At 40.7% G+C, this 23,280-nt stretch overlaps 1 protein-coding gene across 2 annotated transcripts in view; it reads right to left on the reverse strand.

Annotated features, from left to right (window-relative positions):
• ZDHHC14 (zinc finger DHHC-type palmitoyltransferase 14) overlaps nucleotides 1–23,280 on the reverse strand; it is a 1,825,619-nt gene that overhangs the window by 1,799,858 nt on the left and 2,481 nt on the right. The gene's annotated exons all lie outside the window — the stretch shown is intronic.

Raw genomic sequence — 23,280 nt, forward strand, 5'->3', positions numbered from 1 at the left:
GGGCTATTTCTATTTCTTTCATTTTTCTGCTTAAAAACCTGTGTTTGCGAAGGTTTGTGCATCGCGGTTTAGCTAGGGTTAAACTATTCCCGGTGCCAGAAAGTCTGCTCTTCAATTTTTCCCTTAGAACTAGCCAGTTTTCTAGTTACAGCACTCTAAATTGTTTCTTTGTGCTCAGCACTTGTTCAAAACTCGTTGCAAGCACTAAATAACATACAAATTACTACAGCACTCAACTTTCCTCACTTGTCGATCCTGTTTTTAACTACCCTGTTCTTCTGTTCCTTACTTATAACTTTGAGATGGGAATCTCCCATATCCTTCTGAAGACTTTCTTCCAACAGTGTTCACAAAAAAAAAAAAAAACTAAGGATTATCTTATCGTATTTTTGTTCTATTCTTCTGTTCCATCAATGTTTGCTAAATTACCTTAAATACCTATTTTTATCTAGCAACCTGTGTCTGAAGTTTAATGTTCTGTAACTGAATTCTTAATACTATGTGTGTTTATCTGTTTTAATGTGGAGCTTTTCTCCCCGGGCCTCCAATGAAAATGGATATATATCCAGTTAGACAAGCCCGGTCAACAAAAATAAAATAAAAACAGTTTTTAGTTCTTAAATTAATAAGCACCCATCCACGCACGTCTAAGGGTCAGCTCCCAGTGTTTTCCCCCTGTCCACCTGATGAAGCTGGGCATCATAGGGCAATGTAGCAATTGTCTCATATACACGGACAACCCTCTCTTCCTACCACCAAACACTACAACCTGTGAGAGATGCACTTACATAGCCATACTGGAAGCAAAGTTCCCTCCAGCCAACACTGTACTAGACAGTCAAGAGAAAAAGGTAAACACCTGTACCACACTACACTCAACATATAGTCCTTCAAAACCTACACCACCTAAACCCACACAAAGAAACACAAAACCTACACTTGAGGAGGCTCTCAATAAAAATCTGCCCAAGCAACAGAGACCTTCAAAGCTGAAACACAAGCAACCACCACCACCCAACACTACCCAAATGAGACACAGCCCACAAAAATCAGTGTGCCACTCAACCTCACCCATAAGGCAAAACAATGTACCCAACACACTAGTCATAGGTGACTCTATAGTCAGGCACACTGATGTCCCACTCACCAGGCTAAACAAGGAGAAAGTTACTGTCAGCTGCCTGTTGGGTGCCAGGATCCGCCACATAACACATGCACTCAGGTCACTCCACAAGAAGTACAAATATGACACTGTCATTGTCCATGTTGGTGTGAATGACCTGAGGCGTACCTCCCTGGACTACATGAAAAGAGGCATGGAGGAGCTCTCGGATCATGTAGCCCAGGCAGGCATGACCCTAGCCCTGAGTAGCATCCTGCCATTGCCCAGAATGATACAACAGTACAAGGACAAAACGATTGACTTCAACAACTGGCTAAGCTTCTGGTGTCATTCTAAGGGGATCCAGTACTTGTCTGCCTGGGATGACATGATCGAAAGACCATGATGCTTTGCCAGAGATGGCCTGCACCTGTCACCCCTGGGATTCCGGATACCAGCCAAGGCTCTTACCACCCCTATAGTGCCTTTTTAGCCAAGGTTCAAATGACAAATTCACCACCGTAGCAGGTACAAGCAAGCAAAATCTGAGGGTAATAGAAGTCTAAACCACAAATTGCACTCACTCGAGGCACTCCTTAAAATGGAGAATATCGAGATCTGTGCAGTGACAGAGACCTGTTTCAAGGCTCCATTTAGCACCCCTGCATTACCAGGCTATAATTAATTCCACACTTTTCAGCCATCAAACCTGGACCGAAACACTAAAGGAGGAGGTGTGTTCATATTCAATAAGGATATCCACACCTCCACGCTAGTTACTCAACATAATGCAGCCGAAGTTATCCAAGTGCAACTAACACTGGGCAAGACTGCAATCCAGGTTGTAGCTTGTTACAGATCCCCCACCATGCCCCAGGATGCCCACTCCACATTTCTTGATATACTGAAAAATAATAAGCTACAGCCCAATACCCTAATAATGGGCGATTTCAACTACCCCACCATCAACTGGGAAAACTACTCATGTACTAACTCATTTGCTCAACATTTTCTGGAATTCATAAATTCCAATGCCCTGGATCAGCTTGTCCATAACCCCACCAAGGGCAGCAATATCCTGGACCTGGTCATTACCAATAAGGGTAACCGATGTTCCACACCAGAGGTCAATTCCTCGCTGATCAGATCTGACCACAAGCTAATCACCCTAGACATCCATATCCCGCCCCCACCCCCCCATTAAGGAAACTACCGTAAAAAACTTCTCTAAAGCCAACTTCATGCTTCTTAAGACAGAAGTGGCAAACTTCACAACACCCATACAGACGGAAAATAGAGGTACAACTGCTGAATCCTATACAAATGCACTGTATAAGCACTTACATGAGTCCATGGATCGTGCCATCCCCAACAGAACCAAGATGCTATCCTCCAAAAAAAAGAAGCCAATCTGGTGGTCCCCTGCCATAAACAAACTCTACAACAGAAGGAAGAAGTTGTTGCACAAGAGTAAAATCCCATGATTGCAGGAACTCCCTGGTCAGCCTCAGTAAGAAGCTGAGATCCCTCATAAAATCTTCCAAGGCTAGTTACGAAAACAAAATCGCCACTGACTCTAAAACACAACCACAAATCATTCTACAGCTATGTCAAGAATCACAATGGAAAGACTCAGATCTGCTCTGAGCTACAGCACAATGGCACTAGATATACACAACCAACTGATATTGCCAACATTCTGGCAGATAGGTTCAGTGCAAACTTTACCCCCCCCCCCTCACACTCCAAAAGACCCATCTCTATACCAGAAGAATGCAAAACCCCTGTAATCATGGATGCACAAGTAAAGACCGCACTCTCCAAAGCCAAGAACTCAGCATCCACGGGACCAGACAACATCGCAGGCTGTGTTCTGCATGAACTACAGAACGAACTGGCACCCCACCTAAGTACCATGTTTAATCATAGCCTCACTTCAGGCTTTGTGCCTAGTGAATGGCACATAGCAACGGTTATCCCACTCCACAAAGGGGATGCCGGGAACTACCTCGCATTAGCCTGATGCGCCTGGTCTGCAAGGCCATGGAACGCATCATCTTGGAGCTTATAAACAAAGACATGGATAACCTCCAAATGCTGGACCCCATTCAGTTTGGGTTTGTAAAAGGTAGATCATGTCTCCTAAACTTGACTGACTTCTTGAAGCAGTCACCAGAGCTGTGGACGATAAGATGGTGCACACAGCCTATCTTTATCTCGCCAAGGCTTTCAACACCATCCCCCCACTCTGGAATTATAGATAAACTCACTAAACTGGGCATAAATCCCTATGTCACAAGATTGGTGGCCAACTGGCTCACTGACAGAACCCACACAGTGAAAGTAGCAGATTTCAAATCAGACTTCACACTAATGACAAGTGGAGTACCACAGGGTTCAGTCCTGGGTCCTCTCCTGTTTGGCATCTACTTCTCAGAAGTCCTGGCTAACACAGTAGATCTTTGGCTAACGAAGTTCGCAGACAACTGCAAAATAGGAGCCATAACAGAATCAATGATGTGGACATTCTACAAAAGGGCCTCACTGAGACTGATGCTTGGTGTCATCCCCTTTGGGAAAAACACTGTACCCATGAACTACCACATAGGCGGTAGCCTACTACACACCGAAAGTGTGATAAGAGACCTTGAGACATAGGTGGACAGTAGTCTCCTTTGATAATCACATCACCACAATCCTTCTACGTGGCACATCTCATCACAAAGGGATTCTCCTCCAGGAAAAAAGGAGGTCATTGTTCCTCTCTACTCATCCTTCATCAGACCCATTATAGAGTACAACACCCCATTTGGCATGTACCTCACAAGACATCTACAACAACTAGAAAGGCCACAGAAATGCCTCACTAAGAGGATTACCGACCTCAAACAGATGACATATGCAGACCGTCTCAAAAAACTCCAGCTCTGAGTAGGCGATATGTGACGGAGTAGAGGCAATCTCTGCCTATCGTACAAAGCTATGTCAAACCCAGAGTCGTTGGACATGCTCCACGTAAAGAAATCCCAATCCCTCTGAACTACACGCTGTAGGGACCTAAACCTTGTCACCACAATAAACAGAACATGCTGGAGGGATAGATTCCTGTCCCACAGACTTCCCATGCTCTGGAACAGACTATCCATTCATGCCAAGCAGTGCTCCTCATTAGCCCTCTTTAAGAAAAATCTTGACAATTGGATGGGAAATAGGAAATTCACCCCGGGGATCACTTCTGTGGCTCTGCTTAAAAGGGGCACAGGAAAATTCTTGGGTGGCAAAAGTCAGGGAATTTTGGCTAGGCTTATATAGGCCCGAGGGCCGATACCTACCTATGAACCTATGTCAAAATTTCTAAATGAAGAGTCAAGCTTGGCTCAACTGACTTGGAAGGGTTTGTGGCAGATCAGGTGCAAGAATAAGGAAGTCTTTTACAGATGTCATGGTTAGACTGTCAAGGAGGAGGGTCTGATGGGTAGATCACAAGGAAACCCTCTTCAAGTAAGGTCTGTGCAGTCCAGACTCGCATAATCTTACTGGAGAAAACAGCTAAGCTAACCTACCACAATCCCAAAAAGAAACATCACAGAATGATACAACATCCTCTAAAAACTTAGTCTGACAGTAAAATTATGATGAAATCCTCTTCAGGCAAGACCTGCACATGTAGATTCCAGATTCTATCTGGAGGAAAAGTCATAGCCATCCTCCATCAGCCCCACCCCCATCACCCCCACAAAAAAAAAAAAAAAAAAAAAAAAAAAGGGAGATGTAAGAAAACCCTGTAAAATTTCAGTAGGGGTGTCAAAAACAAATTTTGCCACTCTCACTTTTTTTGCCTTTGCCTTCTTCAGAGAATCATAACAGGAAGGAGTTATGGTCATTCACCTTAAATTACAGTGTGGAAGACATTGAAGACAAACGTCACTGGGCAACAAATGGAAAGGAAGCATTATATCCTGCACCCTCCAAGCCTGAGGGGAGCTGGAGTGAGTTAGCTCCTATAAGAATCCTCTTCAAAGGTCTGCACACTGTGGATACTAGTCAGAAGCAGCCAGCTCAAAACTAAATTCTTCTGAGCTCCAAATGTGAATGCTAAGGGACATAGTAAGTTTACCTTTCTTGAGAAGATGTGGATCTTATAGCAATACTAGCTACCTTCCAAATGGCTGTCTATTTCTTACAAGCAATAGCCTTTCATGCCATATGGGGGGAGGGGGACACATGGCCACAACCAAAGAGCTAAAATGAAGTTTTTCCCTCATCTCCCACCTCATTTAGTGCTTAGGAGTGGTAGACTCCAGCAGCTGCATAAAGAGAAAGAATAAAACTAAACTACTCCCTCTACAAAACCTCAGCACAACAAATCAGAGTAAGAGAGAAAAAAATTGCATCAGTTACGAATGTCTCACTCCTGCTGGCTGAACCACAAACTGGTCAGTCAGGACTAACTGACAACTAAAATCTACTAATCATTTAACAACGTTTTTGCCCCAACTCCTTACTTAGATATATTAACTCCACATTCACACAACTATTAAAAAAGCAGAAGCCCCATTTCAATTATATGATGTTTTTGCTGCCTCAGTAAAAGTACAGCAAATGGGATCACAGAATGGAAACATTTGAGAAATGGGACGGGCAGGATAAGCAGTGGGGTGGGATAAATAATGGGAGAAATACACAATCTACATTTAAGGGAAGATACAATCTTCTCAAATGCTTAAATCTAATACAGTCCACTGAGATTACCTAGAAAGTTTGTTAAAATTTATATTTTTTTTGGGATTTAGCACTCATTGTTGGAACAACGGTTCCCTGAGAGAGCATCACAGGTATTAAAAATACTATAAAATGGAACTTTACATATTCTTCCATGAAAAACCTAAAATGTAGATGACCAGTAAAAAATGGATGAATATGTTAATCTGTAATTATCTACAAATAAAAACATAACAAATAAGTGTTACTTAGTAGATGAAGACAGGACTTAAAGTAACATAGTTAACCTGATAATCAAAGGGAGTTTTACTTATCTCTTAATATACAGTGTTGATTATACAATACTTAGATGTGGAACCTCAGTGCCATTGTTTTGATATGGGGGGACTAGATGTAGTTTCAATAGCTTGTGAAATGATTAGTGCATGAAAGTATCACAACTAATGTAAAGCAGCAACATTTTCAATGGTGTGGAAACAAAGATGCTACCACTACTCAAGAAAAAGAAACAAGTTAAGAAGCAGGTTTCAAAATCTGACAGCATCAGTATGAAATTACTCTGAAGCAAATATTCCATATAAAACATTTCACACAACATGAAAAATACACTCCTCGTCCCAGACTTTTCACCTACAAGTGATATATTCCAAAATAATACATAACATATGCCATCCTGTGAATCCTAAGTTATTGTCATTTAGCTTGATTTAACAGAATCTTTTCTTTTATAACTGGAAAACCAACACAACTCAACTAAGGCCATTAAAATTATTATACTTAAATCCTTACTCTTAAACATAGTTTAAAAAAACACCTCCTTAGAGCAGAACCCAAACGCATGAGACAGACTTCCTGGACTGACCATGATTGTGTTGCTCAGGCTTTGGGATTAACAGATTAACAACATTACATATATCCTACACTCAGGCCCAAAGGCCTTCAAAGAATGCAGACTCCCTTATACCAAGCATTTTTTTTCTCCAACTGAACTTGTTTAGTGATTTCTTAAAGAGTTATGAGTCACTCATGTCTAAAATTCACAGGTATAAGATGTAAACGTACAGCTAGAGAGAGAGTCAAAAAACTTGTCCAGTTTCCTTGTTGTATTTAAGCACTGATGGAAATTCACTATCACTGTCTATACATTTGAGCGTTATTTGAAACGGTTGTCCTTCTTACAGCTGAAAATAGTATGTTTGCATAGAACTCCAACGAATACAACCGATTTTTCCTTAAAAGTCTGTAAGAAATGCTGAAATGTTTTTAACATTTTTAATCACTTACCATTAACTGCAACTGCTAACACTGTGGATTTTTCATGTGAACTTACATTGGACAAGTTCCAACACATTAATTTCCCTCTAGCTGTATAAAAAATGAATATTTGACTAGAGGTTCTATAAGAAATTTATAAAAAGAGTACACATTAACAGTGGGTCACAAGATGAGATGGTTTTAAATAGTAGCTCCATCATTTTCAGAGCTCTTGATTTAATCAGCGACATGTGTGCTGTGAAGATATAGTTATCCCAAGATCTTTTACAGTTTTTTTTTTTTCCATTAAAAGCTGCCCACCACAGTTTACTAGTTTTACAATTATTTGGTTTACCAAAGAACAAGACAATCTTAATCAGTATCTGGGAAGAGTTTAACAAAATAATTTTGTGTAGTTATTAAAATTCCAGTCGTACAATCATCAGCATACTTGCACACAGGCACACACATTGGAAAAATACAGAATGCGTAATTAAACCATAATGGACTAATTACAGAGCCCCATGTTACACTACAGGGAGTACTAGCCCATTCACTAAATAATCTCATACTAATCAAACAACAACAATCATTCTGCCAGACGAAGGCATCCAGTCATGTTACGTCAGTCAGCCAAGAATCGTGAGCTAAAGGAAGGAGTGACAGCAACTGGCATCCGACATAGTCTATGAGCTCACATCAGTGTCACATCGCAACAGTGATATACACAAAGCAAAATCAACAATGCTACTAAATGGTGCAGTTCCAAATTTAACCACAGCCTCAGAGATGTTCCTTTCGATCAACGCATCTTCAAACAGTTGAGGAACAATGACTTAGTTCTTTCAGGATGAGGATTTTAATGATCAGCTAGAAGCACTTCCAGTCTGTAGAATATAGCATAACAGCAAATATGAGCATTTTGGGACTAAAATGTTTCAAAAACTATGCCAGATAACATTGCCAAACATTTCTCACTGCCATCGGTACAAATATTTTCAGCAAATGTCTCAACTGTTTAAATACCCACACTGTAAACAATGCTTCAGCAAAAAGCAACCTCAAAGACTGCTACAAGACAATAAACCTGACCCACCACAGCATAAATTCATGAAAAAATGCCACAGTACACAAAATAATACACAGTCTAGCATGTTTTGGTTTTCATGTGTGGAATATGGACACTCATTTAAAAATCTCCCTTTCATTTTTATCCAAAACTTGGATCAGAGCCTGTGAATTTAAACCTTTCAGAATTACTAATTAATTTGTCTTTACTGCTACAGATAAAGAAATACACAAAATAGTCAGATAGAACAGTGAATGATGTAGCATTTCTTTACTATACACAAATGTTTGTGTTAACTGATAATTTGTTAGGAACAAGGACTAAAAGGATTTATGAAACAAGAAAAAAGGCATTTTTCCTACATAACTAAATCAGGAATCTCAAAAAAAAAAAAAAAAAAAAATAGAAAACTGAAATGTACCAGTTGTATTTCATAGGTAGGTACTAGGCTATTAGCCCTAGGGCCTATATTAGGATTACCACCTGTCCCACTTTATGAGGGATAGTCCCTCTTTGGGCAGTTGTGGTGGTAACCCTAGCCTATATAAACCTAGCCAAAAAGGTACCCTGGCTTTCGCCACCCAAGAAAATTACTTTCCTGTACCCCTGTCGAGCAGAGCGACAGAAGTGATCCCTGGGGTGAATTTCCTACTTCCCATCCAATCATCAAGATTTTTCTAGAAGAGTGCTAATGAGGAGCTCTGTTTGACATAGATAGGTAGTCTGTTCCAGAGTATGGGAAGTTTCTGGGACAGGAATCTATCCCTCCAGCATGTTCTGTTTATTGTGATGACAAGGTTTAAGTCCCTAGAGCGTGTAGCTCGGAGGGATTGGGATTTCTTTAAGTAGAGCACGTCCAACAGCTCTGAGTTTGACATAGCTTTGTATGTTAGGCAGAGATCACCTCTGAGTAGGTGATATGCGACGGAGTAAAGCTGGAGTTTTTTGAGACAGTCTGCGTAGGGCATCTGTTTGAGGCCAGTAATCCTCTTTGTGAGGTATTTCTGTGGCCTTTCCAGTTGTCGTAGATGTCTTGTGAGGTACATACCAAAAGGGGCATTGTACTCTATAATGGGTCTAATGCATGATGAGTAGAGGGGAACAATGATCTCTTTTTTTCTGGATGAGAAACCTTTTGTGATGAGGTGAGCAACGTAGAAGGATTTCCTGACCACTGTGGCGATGTGATTATCAAAGGAGAGACTACTGTCCACCTGTGTCCCAAGGTCTCTTATCACACTTTCGAAGTTAAGTAGACTACCACTTATGTGGTAGTTCATGAGTACAGAGTTTTTACCAAAGGAGATGATGATACACTTTTTGGCATTGAGCTTCAGGCCATGGCTTTGACACCAGGCATCTGTCTCAATTAGGCCCTTTTTGTAGAATGTCCACATCATTAGGAGTTTCGATTACGGCTCCTAGTTTGCAGTCATCTGCAAACTTTGTTAGCCAAAGACCTTCTGAGTTAGCCTGTACTTCAGAGAAGTATATACCAAACAGGAGAGGACCCAGGACTGAACCCTGTGGTACTCCATTTGTCACTGGTCTGATGTCGGATTTGGAGTCTGCTACTTTCACAGTGTGGGTTCTGTCCATGAGCCAGATGGCAACTCATCTTGTGACATAGGGATTTATACCTAGTTTACTGAGCTTTTCTATAATTCCAGAGTGGGGGATGGTGTCGAAAGCCTTGGTGAGTTCTAAATAAGCTGTGTGAACCACCTTACCCTCATCTATGGCTTTGGTGACTGCTTCAAAGAAGTCAATCAGGTTTAGGAGACATGATCTGCCTTTTACAAACCTGAACTGGGTAGGGTCCGGAGTTTGGAGATTGCCAATGTCTTTGTTTACGAGTTCCATGATGATACGGTCCATGGCCTTGCAGACCAGGCTTGTCAGGCTAATGGGGCGGTAGTTCCCGGGGTCCATCATGGCTCCCCCTTTGTGGAGTGGGATAACGGTCGTGGTGTGCCATTCAGTGGGCACAAAGCCTGAGGTAAGGCTATGACTGAACATGGTACTTGGGTAGGGTGCCAGTTCATTCTGTAGTTCGTGTAGAACGCAGCCTGGGATATTGTCAGGTCCCATGGATGCTGTGTTCTTGGCTTTGGAGAGTGTGTTTTTTACCTGTGCAGCCGTGATTACAGGAACTTTGCATTCTTCCAGTATAGGGATGGGCCCTCTAGGGGGTGAGAGGGGGGTAAAGTTAGCACTGAACCTATCTGCCAGGATGTTGGCAATATCAGTTGGTTCTGTATATTTACTGCCATTGTGCTGCATCTCAGAGCAGATCTGAGTGTTGCCATTGAGATTCTTGACATAGCTATAGAATACTTTGTGGTTTTCTTTAGAGTCAGTGGCAATTTTGTTTTCGCAACTAGTTTTGGAGGATTTTGTGAGGGATCACCGCTTCTTACTGAGGTTGACCAGGGAATTCCTCCAGTCATGGGATTTTACTGTTTTTTGCAACAGTTTCTTTCTTCTGTTGTAGAGTTTTTTTATGGCAGAGGACCACCAGATTGGCTTCCTTTCTTTGGAGGATAACATCTTGGTTCTATTAGGGATAGCATGATCCATGCACTCGTGTAAATGCTTATAAAGTGCATTTGTGTAGGATTCAGCAGTCGTACCTCTATGTCCGTCTGCATGGGTGTCATGAAGTTTGCCACTTCTGTTTTAAGAAGTGTGAAGTTGGCTTTGGAGAAGTTTTTTACGGTGGTTTCCCTAATTGGGGGTGGGGGCGGGATGTGGATGTCTAGGGTGATTAGCTTGTGGTCGGATCTGACCAACGAGGAATTGACCTCTGGTGTGGAACACCGATTGCCCATGTTGGTAATTACCAGGTCTAGGATACTGCAGCCCCTGGTCGGGGTGTGAATAAGTTGATCCAAGGTGTTGGAATTTATGAATTCCAGAAAACATTGAGCAAAAGAGTTGGTACACGAGTAGTTTTCCCAGTTAATGGTGGGGTAGTTGAAATTGCCCATTATTAGGGTGTTGGATTGTACCCTAATACTTTCCAGTGTACCAAGAAATGAGGAGTGGGAATCCTGGGACATGGTGGGGGGTCTGTAGCAAGCTACAATTTGGATTGCGGTCTTGCCCAGAGTTAGTGCAATTGGATAATTTCGGATGCATTATCCTGTGTAACTAGCCTGGAGGTGTGGATATCCTTAATGAATATGGACACGCCTCCACCTTTAGTGCTTCATTCCGGGTTAGGTGGCCGAAAAGTGTGGTATGAATTATAGCCTGGTAATACAGGAGTGCTGTCTGGAGCTTTGAACCATGTCTCTGTCACTGCACAGATGTCGATGTTCTCCATTTTAAGGAGTGCCTCGAGTGAGTGCATTTTGGGGTTAGACTTCTAGCATTGAGTAGCATTACCCCCAGATTTTGCTTGCTTGTACCTGTTACGGTGGTGAATTTGTCATTTGAACCTTGCCTAAGAGGCACTTTAGGAGTGGGAAGAGCCTTAGGCAGTATCCGGAATCCCAAGGGCGACAGGTGCAGGCCATCTCTGGTAAAGCATCGTGGTCTGTTGATCATGTCATCCCCGGCAGACAAATACTGGATCCCCTTAGAATGACACCAGAAGCTTAGCCAATTGTTAAGTCAATCATTTTATCCTTGTACTGTGGTATCATTCTGGGTGATAGCAGGATGCTACTCAGGGCTAGGGTCATACCTGCCTGGGCTACAAGATCGGAGAACTCCTCCATGTCTCTTTTCATGTAGTCCAGGGAGGTACATCTCAGGTCATTCACACCAACATGGACAATGACAGTGTCATATTTGTACTTGTTGTGGAGAGACCGGAGTGCGTGTGTTATGTGGTGGATCATGGCACCTGACAGGCAGCTGAAAGTAACGTTCTCCTTGTTTAGCCTGGTGAGTGGAACATCAGTTTGCCTGACTATAGAGTCACCTATGACTAGAGTGTTGGGTACGTTGTTATGCCTTATGGGCTGTGGTTGAGTGGCACACTGAGTTTGTGGGCTATGTATCATTTGGGTTGTGTTGGGGGGGTGGAGTTTGCTTGTGTTTCTGCTTTGGAGGTCCCTGATGCTTGGGCATGTTTTTATTGAGAGCCTCCGCGAATGTAGGTGTGCGTTTTGTGTTTCTATGTGTGTGTTTTGGTGGTGTAGGTTTTGAGGACTATGTGATGAGTGTGGTGTGGTGCAAGTGTTTACCTTCTCTTGACTGTCTAGTCCAGTCTTGGATGAAGAGAGCTTTGCTTCCAGTTTGGCTATATAAGTGCATCTCTCACAGGTTGTAGTGTTGGGTGGTAGGAGGAGAGGGCGGTCTGTGTACATGAGGCAGTTGCTGCATTGCCCCAAGATGCACAGATTCATCAGGTAGACAGGAGAAATCACTGGGAGCTGACCCTTAGACATGCCTGGATAGGTGCTTATTTATTAAGTACTAAAAACTGCTTTCCTCTAGACAAGTGAGGAAAGTTGAGTGCTGTAGTAATTTGCAGCTTATGTAGTGCTTACGAGTTCTGAATAAGTGCTGAGCTCAAAACAGATCTGAGTGCTGAAACTAGAAAACTGGCTAGTTCTAAGAAACAAAATTAAGCTAGAATGCTTCCCTCCAACACAGAAAGGCTTGGGGGCTCAGAAGCCTACAAACAGTCTAGACCACTTACAGGAAAGGCAGGAAACAAGCTTAATTTTTTTTTCCCAGATGCTCTCTTTGTACACAGTAGGAGTGCCTGAAATCAGAATATGATCTCTCTGCACTCAGTTGAGTGAGCAAATGAGATGGGCCCAGAAGGAGTATCCAAACACAAATTTACAAGAGGGGTGGGCAGTTTCAAAGCCACCAAGATTAACGCCAAAACAAAACCAGGGAGGGTGGGTGGAGAACTAACTGAAAAAACAGAGTCAAAACTTCCAGTTCAGTTAATATTCAATGCAAGATAAATAAATCTATTGAAACACTTTACTATTTGAAAAAAAGTGAAAATAAAAAGGTATTTAAATTCTTTTATACATTCAGTTGAATACAGCTTCCATTTGCTTCCAACATAAGCAAATTATTCAAACTTTTCTATGCTTTGTAAATAAGAAAGGATCAATAGGTATTGTGAAAATAAATACATTCTGATGTCACATGAAAAAACATTTTATCTGAACATTTGTCTTTGATGACAAAGCAGATTCACAGGGTCCTGATACTCCCCTTTTTAAGGCTCACTCAGATTCACAAAAAAAACAAACAATCACAACTGCAGTGAACTACAAACAGCATATCCATAGAAAAGGTAAATACGTAATTATAGACATAAGCAGTGTTTAGCATACCGTTCAGTAAGGAGCTCCTAAAGCCTGGGACAATGCAATTATTTAACTGCAACCCCACTGTTTCTATTCCAGAACATTTTAAATTTAAACTATTGCAGAATTTATCAAATAACTACACTAAGGTACTCCATGATGTGCTTTACAGAGGAGTTGTCCATTCCTGATACAGTAACACCACCCTGCACTATCACAAGAAGGGTAGGTAAACTCATAGTGACCACATCCTATTGCTCCTTCATGCTTGGCTAATAGGCCAGTAGTGTCATCTTGGGGGGGGGTCGACATTTATGAAGTGAGAGGCATGAACCAGAGCAGCCAAATTCACAGCTCCTTTTGTAAGGAGACTACATTTCTAATGAAACTGTCTACAAGTGTAGTGCTTACCATGTGTTTAGAGAGACTGCTTTAGATAAAAAAAAGTGTATAGGTTTTTACAAAGAGATAAACTACAAATAACCTAGTCAGGAACATTGTTCTGGAAGTCACTGGTAAGTATCATGCTAAGGGCAGAATGCCTTGCTATTTGACCTATAATGTGCGTGCAAAGTAAGGTCCTTTTTTATTGCATTTACCAAGTATTATTATGCTGGCCTATGGAGGCCAGTGTGTACCAGACACAGTCGTAAAGCCAAATAACCATACGTCTAGGAAGGAATGGCTCAAGCTCAGATGACTATGGGAGGTGGAAAGTAGAATCAGGCAGGCAGGCAGGCAGACATGGTTCTTTTAAAAGACAGGTTTAAGTAAGCAAGATTGGGAAAAGGATGGGTGAGCACCCCCTAAAGAAAGGACAAGCATGAAACAGCAACACCTTTAACAAGATGATGCAGACACAGCAGCTGTAGTTCAGCAGTTGTACAAACTTTGGGGTTAACATACACAGGAGCAAGAGAAGACAGAAGGTACAGATTAGTGGCCGAGATATCAGGCCAGCCAGGGTGTCCATTCAAGTGTGGCTAAATTAAAAACAGGAAAGTAAAAAGTGAAAAACGGGAATGCAGAGCAAGACAAATTCAACAAAGGGTAACCGATGAAGACTTGTTAAGTAAGTACAGAATACTGCTACAAAGTAGGTCTTGGCATGATACATCAGGGCAATTGGCTGACAGTGTTGGACTGGTTTCAAGCTGGGCTCTTGAAGGTCAACATTGGTGCAACAGACACATGTGCTGGACCAGTTAGTTAGGCTGCTGGATCTGCTAGAAAGCAATAATGGGACAAGTGTGAACTTAACAGAGCAACAGTTAAGTGAGGAGGAAGAACAGAGATGTGTGACCATGGGGTAAGTTCAGCAGGCAAATTTATGCATCACTGTGAAGGATGAGCCATTACTGATATCCGACGCACCTTACAGAGAACAACACACAAGTAAAAATGAAGCAGATTAATTTTTACTTCTGTTTAACAGCCACAGATTGGATAAGCACCTGGATAACAGTAACAAACAGGACATAAACATACAGAACATGGTAAAATAGGATGATAACCTTTTCAAGTTATGGCAAGGTGCTAGCAGAAAGATACCCAACCAAGTACATGGCCACATTTCAGTCAAGTGATGAAACTGAGACCTGAAAAGGCCTGTAAAAATGGCTGCAGTATGATAAGGACTAGAGATGAAAGAGGTAAGGTTACTCTGACAGGCCATGGAAACAGCTGGACATGGTATTGTGCTGCTTAACTCACATAAGGGAGTTGTATACAGCAGACTGTAGTTTATCTCTGTGAAAAGTATGGGGCAGCTTAGAAGGTCAGGTATGGAAAGTGGGTACAGCTGCAGAGTGATGCTTCATTTAAAAATACAGGAACAGCATTTGCATCAAAGTAGAGTGTTTGGTTTTGTTTGTGGGATGCCAAAACACCCAAATCAGGGTCTATTTTTAGGTTTCATGGCCAGGTACATACAGGTACATTTCATTTTGTGAGCAAGGGAGGGACAGGTCACTTCCTTGTCAATACTAGTAAGAGGAAAAGGTTTAACACCATAGTCATACAGATAGATGGATAGGAGGGCACTATCAGTGCTAAACATTTCACATGGAGTTTTACAATCCTAATTAATTCTAATGGCAGGAGCTACAAATCTAAATCCATTATGGGAAAGCCCTGAGAGAATGAGGGTTAAATAACAAAGGAAGATCAGACAAGCAGGTCGGTAGGGTCATTAGGGAAGCTTCCAAAGAAAGAGTTCAGGGTGTCACCAGTGGGGTCAGTATAGAAACGGCAACTAAGGCTGATAGATCACTTTTCATGCTACAAAAAGGACTCAGTAAATGTATATACAGTAAAGAGGAAAACATCTCTGTCCCCACCATGCAATAAGGTAATGAAAAATAAATACATAACATCAATGACTAAATAAAATCTACAGGCAGTACATGTATGTATGTATGTATGAAGATATGCTAGTAAGGTGCACCATTGCATTGCAAAGTTTTATACATTCCTTCACTGGGGCACAGTACATGCATTAAGCAAAGACAACACGGTTTACATCACGTTTACTGGTTAAAGGTGACGGACATTAAAGCAGTAAATAACTACAGGGTTTCAACAGTGTGTGCAGTGAGCTCAGGACACCAAAAGTGTATTAGAAGTCGGCGTGCACTTCATTTTGGGCACAAATATGACAGGGATATGTTGCTTGCCAAAAGAACAAGTTGGAAAGCTGGAGTGGAATGCAAGAGGTTACGTCAGTAAAAGTGCTCTTGAATAAGCTGCTGGCACTGATGGGGTTACTGAGCTCTGATATTTAGGGGCTGCCAGTAGGGAAGTATTTTATGAGGATCAGCTGAACAGGCAGGTTGCAGAGAACCTCACCTCAAAAACTGTGTAACATTGGCAATGAAAAATAAAACGATCTGACAAAGTACACTAAGGATTTATGCACAGTTTCAATGGAACAGCAGTCTAGCAGAAGACCTGGGACACCAAAGTGCTAAGGGCTTATGTGCTAGCAGTGTACAGTGTATCAGTAATTTAGGAATAGGCAGCTACACTCAGTCTGACCATAAGCTGATTTCAAAGATCTATGGGTTACAAGGACCACAACACAGCCTTTTAGACAAACACATTACAAGCCTGGGTGAGGCAGAACCCAACAGAGAACAACAAATGGCCAATTGGTCTAAAGCTATTTAATATTTAACAGGATATTATGTGAAGGTCTAAATGCTTAAGATCTGTTCTGTATATGAGACATTAATGTGTACGGAATTTTTTTAAGTGCTTTATGGAATTCAGGGCTTCTAAAAGCATGCAACCAAAAATGATAAGTAAACTTATAGCTTTACTTACGAATGAAATCAGTATAAAAGGATGGTGTACATGTGTGTGTGCATGACAAAGTCCAAGGCAAGCCAGGAAGCAAGGGGATACAGCGCATAAGGGTGTACTGCCATGTATGACAGCATTGAGATTTGGAACTTTGGGGACAAGAATATCAGGCTACTTTCATTGGGAAACGGGCATTTTCTCTGCCAAGAGAAGGATATGTTATCAATCTTGTATCGTTTAAGAGCAGTTCTAAGCAAAAGGATAGATGTCACTGGACTGGATGCTAGTAAATACACACCACATTTACTTCGGATTGCTACAACAGGAGGGTCATCTGTGGAGTGTACTGAACAGGTGATCTGACCGAAATCTACAGTTTATAAATGATATTTATGAGGTTAAATTACTTTAATTATTGCTCCCTCATTTCTACCAATTCGGTGCAAAGAAGAAATGCTTGAAAGGTGGGGCATACCTACATTACAATAATGACAGAATGGCTTCCACACGAAAGAATGGGAGATAAATTTCTCCGTCAAGAAATAAAACCTTGAAGGACGAAAGTTTCAAGTAAAACGTGGCACCAACTCAGGAAATAGATCAAGTTGCACAGAAAACATTGGGGAGCTCTGGATATAATTGTGCCATGTTTTGAAGGACGAAAGTTTCAAGTAAAACGTGGCACCAACTCAGGAAACAGATCAAGTTACACAGAAAACATTGGGGAGCTCTGGATATAATTGTGCTATGTTTGAAATGACTGGAGTAATGCACACGCATATAATGCAAAAGGAAAGTCTGATAACCACACAAACAAATGTGACTATGGTAATATTTAGTTTGATCCGAGGCACTGTAGAGATCACTATGGCATAAAGCCACTACATCTAGAAACGTGAAATGACTTGGGAAGACATAGAATGAGTTTATGGGAAGACACTTCACTGGCTACCCAGAACTTTCAATAAGATGACCCTGAAACCACAGCAAGGAAGAAGTGAATTTATCGAGGTTTGAAATTTGTGAATTTTGGGAAGATTTAAAAGAAGAGCTGGTAACAGTTCTTCGACAGATATGTCTGGCACAATTTGGGGAGATTTGTCAAACATCCATCCTCCCTTAAGTAACAGAAGAGTAGAATTCATTAGGGAGGGAGTTAGAGGAGTTTGCAGGAAGGACACACATCTTGCTAGTCAGTCCTGTCCAAATGTGACTGCGCAGGAGTGGCTATAAAATTTTTGCAAGGGTAAACGCTTGAACTGCCAAGACTGACAGTGTTGCGAATTGGAATATGAAGACTTATATGAAATTATGGACTTACGTATACCAAGTCTTAGATTGCCACTTCTTGGAATATTCCCTTTTCTCTGAGGTATGGCCATACTGTAGTTAGTATATATACAAGTTTGGGGTTGTGGGAAAGGGGCTTGCTCTCCTTTCAAAAAACAAGTTTAAAGGGCAACATTGATGTTTGATTAATTGATCTGCTATGTTGCTGTATTTCTGGTCTGTTTTTTTCTGGAATTTCCAGCCTCTGCATTGCGAGTTCTGACACTTCAATAGGGAGGCTTGTGCAAGTTATTTTTGGTAGCCTCCAAGGTGGTCCATTAAGTGAACGCTGCTGTAAATGAAAGTAAGAAAAGCAGTTACACGGAATATGGCAAACAATAATGGTAAAAGGCTTGCTAGCAGCACTGCACTTGGTTATATATTCCTGAAAACTCTACTTTGCAATGCTCATGCGACAATGACAAGGGGTACACAGAGGGTTCTCAGACTGGATTGAGATAACCAATATACCAGTGACAATAATGTTCTCTCCAGGGACAAAAGAAGCATGGATGCTGGTAATCCTAAATCACACCACTGTTTTATTCATGTAGAATTCCATTAAAAAGGATCCAAATACATAAAACAAATAAGTGCTTTTGTCTTAAGGCATTCCAAGACATATTCACATAACAAGAATCCATTCATTCAGCCATTTTACACAAAAAGAAGTCATATGATCATTTTGTATCCATATTTTAAAGTGACCTAGGTGTAAAAATATAAGTGGTTGCCTTTACACAGTAAAAAAGGCATTATTGCTATGTAAAATAAATAAGTAAAATAAAGAAAATCCAACACTTTATTTTAAAACACAAAAAATAAACTTAAACAAGTGTCTTTTAACATTTATAAGCTTTTAGCTTCAAAATACCATTAAAAAATGTAACACTGTTTAAACCAGGGTACTTGTATGCATTTAGGCATAATTCCCATAGTTCTTTCCTTTCCAAGAATAATCCCCAAGGACCACCTCTCTAGCATTTGGAATCAGTTTCTCAAGCACAATAAACTTAAAAGTGTGCTCTGGGAAAGTGCTGAGATGTCTAAACAAGGCATTAACTTTATTACCTATTCTAACAGCATAAGAGTGCTTGTACAGTCTCCTTTCAGTGTCCATTCGGTTTTGTCTATGCAAAATGCTGTACAAATTTGACAACACGCCAGCATATACTACTCCTTTTGTCAGGCAATTACACTGACCACTAATCTTGCAAGTTTGTCCATTAATAAGGCAAGTGTTCGTACACAATATAGCTTTACAAAAATGTCATGTTCCACCTCTAAACATGCCATTGTGTTTGTGGTTGGTTTCAAAGAAGTGGTTTAAATTAGTGTCTCTTCTATAAGTAATAGTTGGTTGATTGTTCAAATTTCATTCTGGGTCGAAGCATTCATGTACAATAGACCAATTCTTGTTCAGTACCCATCTAATAAATCAATGGTCAGTTGAATACACACTGATAAAACTATAATTATAGGGGGTTCTATTCTCAGGGCTAACTAAAACGTCTCTAGAATTAATACTGCAGTCTTCCTGGTGCAAGTTTGTAGTCCCTAATAAAATCGGCTTATATACATTGTGTCTTTTTTTGTAAACCATCTCATCCATGGAGTTATTAATAAAGATTTGGGATAGCCCCTTCTTTGGGACATGTTCTTAAGAATGTTACACTCGTCTAGAAAATCATCTATTGTTTTAGTCATTCGGTCCGCTCAAACAAACTGGCCCTTAACTACAGCCTTTTTTTTGGTTGATTGGATGGAAGCTAGAATAATGAAGAAATGTATTAGAATAAGTGGGCTTCCTGTATATTGTGGAAAGCAATCTTTTATTTATGTAGTCTTTGGTACATTTCACATCTAAGTATGAAATGGAATCTACACCCACCTCATGGGTAAACTGTAAGAACTCTGTAGTGTTGTTAATGTATTCCAAGAAAACTGGTATGTTCTCTGGGTCACCTTTCCAAAAAAAAAATGTCATCAAGGTATCTCGTATAGAGCTACCAAGAATCTTTAAAGCTACTATTCAGAACACTTCTTTCTTACCATTCAGCCATTACCATGTTTGCATACAATGATCCACAGGCTGGTCCCACTGTTGCCCCTCTTTTTTGCAGGAAGTACTGGTTGTCAAAAGTTAAGCAGTTGTGCAACAATAACTCTAGTAGTTGTGTAAACACATTTACTCTGTCTTGGGGCAAATTTGCATGCTTGTAGAGAAAGTCGGTAAAACAAAGCGTGCCTACATCGTGAGGGATCATGGCGTATAGGTCTTTCACATCTATGGTTAGGAAAATCATTGTGTCATCAAATATTAAGTAGTTACATTTTTTCTAAAAATGACCAGAAGTCCTTACATAGGTGGTCTATACCTAAAATCTTCTCTTTTAAATGGTGGTCCAAAAACATAGCCAGAGAAGAAATAATGGAATTTCTTGCATCAATAACAGGCCTCAGTGAGGGACTATTCAAGTCTTTATAGATCTTTGGGATACCAAAAACTGTCACTATCATACGGATCTTAATGGCGAGGAAATTAAATTCATTCACATTAATCTGTCCCTGCATCAACATGTCATTTAAGGCAACATGAATCTTTTTATAAGCGACATTCACTTTGTTTTTTGACACTCGAGTATATGTGTCTTCTAAAAGAATGTTATACAATTTCTCATAGTATTGTATGTTATCCATGAGAACAACCCCTCCCCCTTTATCTGCTTTCATGACACAAATGTTACAAGATTTTAAGTTGTTCATTAAAGTAATTTCTTCATTCATATTGGGTGGAAGGGTAGATTATAAACACTAGCTAAGGAGAGGTTGCTGTGGCTAAAGGAAGTTTTAGAGCCATAAAGCAGCCTCAAGTTAAGTTTTCTAGTGTATGTCTTTTAAATCTATTAGAAGCTCGGATAGGTTAGCTCTTTTTGCAAGAACAAAGGTAAATTTAGAAAATAATCGGCATGTATCTGGTATACAGCGTAAGACCTGTAATTGAAAACTTTAGTCACCTGCTTGGTTGGTAAAAACTTCAAAGGGAGTGATATTCTCTGGGCTATTCATGAAGCTTTTCATTGTTTCCATCAATTCTTCCAGCTCGCCCCCCCCCTCCCCATTTGTTCATTGGAACCTGAGGAAAGTAATTCTGGCCCAGCTAACGGTCCCTCGGCTGTTGTTGTTTCCCTATCAGTCTTTCTGATCCTCAGGGAAAATCCAAAGGGGGTTGTTGAGAATCTGATACAACCTTGCGCAGGTGTCTCAGTTGTCCCTGACGCTTGAACCGTTTCACTGCATGGACTGTCTGAACAGGGCAGCCTATTCCCCCATTCTTGGGACTGTGGTGGCAGGGTGACTGTATGATTGGTGTACTCCTGATCTCTTTCCAATTTGGCTTGTTTCGTCTTTCTGTACTCTGTGGGTTCCAATGGACTTCATTAAACAGCTGTTTTCAAGCTGTAACTTACAAAGTTTTAGGAGTTTATACTCAAAACCCAGATTCTCGTTCATCTTAACAGGAGTGGGTGGAACATAATTCCCCATAAAGTCCTATGTCCTCTGCAACCATTTTTCTAGTTTTGGAACAAAAAGATTATTACAATTATTGTGCGTGGTCTGCATATTGCTACTTGATGTAGCATGTGTCATATTCTGCCCTGGATCCTTTGTTGTTCGAGTCCTGCCAGCATTAAAAATGGGGTAAACTTCTGTAGGTATCCTCTGCATGTTAGCATGGTTGATGGAGCAAGGCAAACTGTCCATTTTTTTATGTCAGCTGTTGAACAAGCAGTGTCAAATTCCCTAAAGACCGATGCATACCTTCCAGGTATATCTCAGGGATTCAGAGTTGTGAGTTCATCAGTATAGCAATCACTTGCTGTTGTATTTTACAACTAGGTTACTTGAAAATGTTGGCGCAAAATAGTTACATGACTTCTTTTTGTATAAAATGGCTCACTGACTGGATTCTTGTCATCTGAAGAAGTCTTAGAATGCCTTAAGATGAAAGCGCTTAACAGTTTTATTTATTTGGATTTTTTTTAATGGAATACTGCATGAATAAAACAGAGGTGTGATTTAGTATTACCAGCATCTGTGCTTCTTTTGTTCCTAATAAGTCTGTGAGGTTTTTTTTTGGTGGGGGGGCGGGGCTATTAGCTCTCCCCAGGAAATCAGGGACTAGCTACAAGCTCACACCCAGGTAGTCATTTGTCTAGGATGGGCTGATTCAAGCTCAGGTGTCTAGGTGAAGGTGGACAGTACAATCAGGTAGACAGAAAAGATTAGGACTAGGATAGAACATCTGAGGAAGGGTTGAAAAAGACAGGCTGTATCGATAAGTTTACGTAAAGGACGACAGGGAAAAAGACTGGGTAGCCACATGTGTAAAAGATGAGCAATATAATTTTACAACAGAGCACCTGGACAGTGCTAGACTGTAATCCCCACACAACTTCATCTTCATGTAGATTGTTTTGTGAATCATTGATGATTTAATGCAATGGTTGAAGGGGACAAATGGTTCATTAGTGGCAAGGCCAAGTTGTTGCACAAAAGTGATCATGATGGAGTTTCATGTTTTTTACAACATGTTTTCATGTTTTTTTTTTTTGTTTTGTTTTTTTTTTTTTGCCCAAAAGGAAATAGGAAGTAGGGTGCTGTAATTATGAGAGGTAAAAACATTGGTAAGAAAAAAGTGGAAACGCTAGGGAAGGGGTGTTGGGATACATGGCTTAATAGCAGATATTAGCTCCAAAGCTGACTAGCCAGGAAAGGATTTCAGATTTGTTAACCATTTTCTCATTTGGAAGATTGTAAGGTAGCTCATTAAGTGAAACCTGTTGCACAAGAAATACATAAAATAGTGATATAATGACAAACTGCCATATAACAGTAATACAGTCAATTATGTTACCACTAGTAGCCCCATATAACTCTACTTGTTCAGCGTGTGTAAATAGGCAAAAATAAATGCAAGACTACAGCCATTCACCTTCATACTTGTGTGACCAATACTGTTTTTAACCTGGCTTTAACAATGGCATACAGTACAGAGAGATCAGGACTGTGTTAATCAGCAAGTTAGCAGAAAACAATGGTCCCTCCGAATTAGTTACACAGCAATTGTATTAGGATCTGCCCCTATAACCAAATGTTGCAGCTCTAGTAATAATGCCATCCCTGAACATTTAGGATCTTAAATACTATTTTAA

Source organism: Protopterus annectens, chromosome 1.part0, assembly GCF_019279795.1.
Source record: "Protopterus annectens isolate FY-2018-M chromosome 1.part0, PAN1.0, whole genome shotgun sequence".
Lineage (NCBI taxonomy): Eukaryota > Metazoa > Chordata > Ceratodontiformes > Protopteridae > Protopterus > Protopterus annectens.